This window comes from Trifolium pratense, linkage group LG6, assembly GCF_020283565.1.
Source record: "Trifolium pratense cultivar HEN17-A07 linkage group LG6, ARS_RC_1.1, whole genome shotgun sequence".
Lineage (NCBI taxonomy): Eukaryota > Viridiplantae > Streptophyta > Magnoliopsida > Fabales > Fabaceae > Trifolium > Trifolium pratense.
Window position 1 is genome coordinate 43,204,834 of NC_060064.1, and position 4,854 is coordinate 43,209,687.

The following is a 4,854-nucleotide window of genomic DNA, read 5'->3' on the forward strand; positions in this document are numbered from 1 at the left end:
TTCAATCTCGGTGACTATCTAAAAGTCATAACATCCTAAAGTTCATCCACACAAAATCTTTATTCCAATCTTGACTAGTCTCTTCGAACTATTCAAAATGTTTACTTTCCTTAAAGGTTCACTTGCTAATAATTAACAAGTTCAGCTCACACCGATAAAACTCTATAGGTATTCCCACCATTCTTATAACCTTCACCTAATCATCAATAGGTTCGCCTACTCTTAACGCACAACGTCTTCTCCGTTTTCCAACAACGGTTTCCATTTAACATCTCTGTTCGTTCCACCATTCCACAATGGTCACATTCTCTTTACGGCTAAACAACTTTAGTTCGACTCATTCTGAATCTTCCGGAATGATCATCTAATATTTCCTCCAAAATACTCTCCAAATAAGAACCTCACTTCCCATCCATGGTATTACTTATGAGAATCTCTTGTAGTCCTCATTCGCCTCATCATATTCCACCAATCTTAGTGATGCTTTCATGACTAACACTTGGTCCAATGACTTCTCCTTCACAAGTTCCCATAACTTGTTGCTCAAGTTCATCCTTCTTCGAACAACGTCCATCGATCTTGAACACTTCGCTTTGAGGACATCTCTACTCCTCCTAACTTCTTGCGTCCAAAACATCTCGGAGAGACATAACCTTCTCCCCCACTTATCTCAAACCCACTTGTATTCTTCCACTAGAACTCCCGGTATGAACACCTAGCCGTTCTATCGATTCTAAACCTATTCTTCCCAAGAAGAATTTATAGTACCGACAGCATCTACATGCGTGTCGCATACGAAGGGTAATCATAAGATATGATACCTAAGCATCTACTCAAAACCCCGATGCAGTCCTCTTGACATACACGCCACTACGAAAACACATAAGTATTCTATTCCCCACATATACTAGTGTAACAACCTTCATACCAACTAGCATACGCAAACACAACAACATGTCAATACATATACTTATAACTAAAATATATGTAAGACAACAAAACATCCATGTACACAAGACATCGAGTCAAGTACATGCATTACATTTCATTTGCTCGCATACTTACAACATCTACTCAAACATGTATAAAACATAGCATGTTCTCAAACAAGTTCTCATCATGAGAATACATTCACATAGTTCAATTAAAGAACCACACTAAGTACTAGTAATCAATCTACCACATGTTATAAACAAACATATAACAACACACATTAGGATCTACTTACATCCTACTCCTTTCTCACTCTAGTGAAGAAATTCATTTTCACTTACTCAAAAGAAAATAATCTTATATTTTCAACAAAATCTTCATCACATGCAGTTTTACATCATGCCGGATCATCAACAATTAGCAATAAACATCTACAAACCAAAAGTTCAAACCACACAAATTTTTAAAACTTTAAGCATAAAAATACTCAACCACTACTTGACTTGATAACTTATAACAATGATAAGTATCAATCGCATCAAGTACACACAACAAGAAAAGACAGACACAACTGGCACACACGCTCACTCGATCTGACTGCACAGAACGACTCTGATTGACACATAACCCTCACAGTCCGAAGACAACCTGCTCTGATACCAATTGTAACACCCAAACCCGTTAATTAATTAACTCTGCCTTTATAAAATCTTTTTATAAAATACGCAGGGGAAAATTGAAAATATGATTATAAAGCGCTGGTTTGAATACTACAAGTTTCATTCAAAGATAATACTAATACAATTAATTAGTAAAATGTTTGAATAAACAACACAAATCTTCGCATCGACACGATGCGTCATTAGTCATACAAAACGGATACATTTTCAAAATGAAACTAAACCAAACAGAGTGTTCTCAAAGGACTCTATATAGATATAAAACCCCTTTTTCCCGTGTCTCAATCAGAGCAGAGCTTCACCATTTCACTCGGACGAGGCTAACACATAACCTGTCAACCTGGACCCCCAAAGGTCCAGCAAATAACACAAAGCAGAGAGTTAGAAAACATAAACATAAATATAAGTGTGAGTAGTATACTACACACTTCACACGCTATCATACATTTCTAACTCACGCAGATACATCGTCAAATACGACTACCAATTAATCATTCATTTACAAACACACCAATCATATAGTTTCACGTCTTCTCGGACACTACCAAAGTGTTCATTTTATAGTCATGACAGACTCTACACTTGTTCATTTTATAGTCATGACGGACTCTACACTTGTTCATTTTATAGTCATGACGGACTCTGCTCACATACCAAGACATGGCAACAATCACAGTATTAAACAATTAGTAAATACCAAAGCTTAACACATACGGAAAACACATTACAATCCAATCAGATAATGTCACATAACAATTATCAAGTATATGCACATTTACCCTAATGCAATCTCATGCCATTTACTCATGTCATGTCCCCTAGACACAACTAATGCATGTGGTACCATTTCCACGTTGTTCAGATTTTAGTCATGACGGACTGTTCAGATTATAGTCATGTACGGACTGTTCAGATTATAGTCATGCACGGACTGTTCAGATTATAGTCATGCACGGACTCTACATCAGTTTTACATCATGCAGGATGCTGTCAGTTTTACATCATGCAGGATGTTCGTCACCCCATTTAAGATGAACTAACAGTTTTACATCATGTTGGATGCTGGCCAACTTAGACCATCTCATTCAGTTTTACATCGTTGCTGGATGGTGTCAGTTTTAGATCATGCAGGATCATCATCAATACAGTTTTAAATCATGTCGGATCTCGGTTATCATCAACCATCTCACTCATAAAGAGGAGTCACACAGTTTTATGGTTATATGGTTTTTGGCCAATTTTGCACTGCTTCAACCTTGCTTGGGTCAACACTTATTCCATTTTTAGACACCACATGGCCTAAAAATGTCACATTGTCTAACCAAAATTCACATTTAGAGAATTTAGCATATAATTGATTCTCCCTTAATGTTTGCAAAACAAGCCTTAAATGTTGCTCATGTTCTTCCTTACTCTTGGAATAAATAAGAATATCATCAATAAACACTATCACAAATTGATCCAAGAATGGTTTAAAAATCCGATTCATCAAATCCATAAAGGCTGCTGGAGCATTAGTGAGTCCGAAAGACATAACAAGAAATTCATAATGTCCATAACGAGTGCAAAAAGTTGTCTTCGGTATATCCTCCCTCTTAATCTTCAACTGGTGATACCCAGACCGCAAATCGATCTTGGAAAAACATTGGGCTCCTTGAAGTTGATCAAATAACTCGTCAATGCGGGGTAAAGGATATTTTATTCTTTATTGTCACCTTGTTCAATTGTCTATAGTCTACACATAATCGCATGGACCCATCTTTCTTCTTTACAAACAATACCGGTGCACCCCATGGAGAAGTACTCGCACGAATAAAGCCTTTGTCAAGAAGATCTTGTAGTTGCTCCTTCAATTCTTTAAGCTCAGCTGGAGCCATTCGGTAAGGGGGTATAGATATGGGCTGAGTGTCGGGAACCAACTCAATGGAGAACTCAATTTCCCTATCAGGTGGCAATCCAGGAAGATCTTCGGGAAAAACATCAGGAAACTCAGATGCTATGAGAATTTTTTCTAATTTGCCTTCACCCCATTGTATATTTGTAACCACAGCTAAGTATCCTTGACAACCCCTTCTTAGTAACCTGTTAGCTCTCAAGGCTGAGATTAAGTTATGGGGCATCCATGTGGATTTGCCTTGAAATGAGAAAGGTGATTTTCCAGGTATCTCAAATTTAACGATCTTATTGTAACAATCTAAAGTAGCATGATGGGACGACAACCAGTCCATACCCAAAATCACATCAAAATCTATCATATCAATAACTACTAAGTCTGCAAATAATATTTGGCCCGCAATCGATACGTCACAAGAATGATATACAGACTCAGCAAACAATTTATCACCAACAGGTAAAGCCACGACTAAGGCCTCGTCAAGAACAGATGAATTTTTACCAAGTCGAGAGGCAAACCATAGAGATATAAAAGAATGTGTAGCTCCAGGATCAAACAAAACATGAGCATCTTGGGAACAAATAGAAAGAATACCTGTAACCACTGCATTTGATGCCTGAGCATCCTGACGAGTCAAAGCAAAGACTCGAGCCTGACCTCTTCCTGCTTGCATTTGTCCTCTACCTCCAGGTCCTCTACCCTCATGTTGAGATGTTCTCGAACCCTGAACAGAGGAATTTCCCATTTTTTGCATAGGTGTAGAATGAACCTGAGTAGGCGCTAAAGCTGCTGGGGCTGATGCATGACTAGATGATGGTTGTGTCATAGCTACTGGGCAGTTCCTCCTGATGTGACCTATTTGACCACAATGAAAACACTCCTTACCATCTTGGAAAAATTTTCCAGTCGTAACACTAGAATGTTTCTGAGGCAAAGTGGACCCTGTTGATGCCTTATGATCCGATCTACGACTTTGCACAGTATGATAAGATTGTCCGCTAAAACCACCCCTTTGTGAACCTGGCCTTTGTTGCACTTGATGACCATACATAGAACCGCCGCCACTACTAGAGTAATGACTGTATGATCCTTCAACACGTTTCTTGCGAGAATCTTGTTTATTACCTCCTTTATCCTTTTGTCGCTGCTCAATTTGAAGTGCCAAACTCAGAACCTCAGCAAAAGTGGAACATTTAGACCCAACCACAGATCTAAACAAGTACTCTCTCAATCCTCTGATGAACTTCTTGATACGCGTCTCTTCAGTGACTGTGTAGCGAGCATGTCTAGAAAGTTGCGTAAAACGAGCACTATACTCAAAAACTGACATTCCCTCAATTTGCTCAA

At 38.4% G+C, this 4,854-nt stretch overlaps 1 pseudogene; it reads right to left on the reverse strand.

Annotated features, from left to right (window-relative positions):
- Positions 1 to 2,832: 2,832 nt before the first annotated feature.
- LOC123892317 lies at positions 2,833 to 4,595 on the reverse strand (annotated as a pseudogene).
- Positions 4,596 to 4,854: the final 259 nt, after the last annotated feature.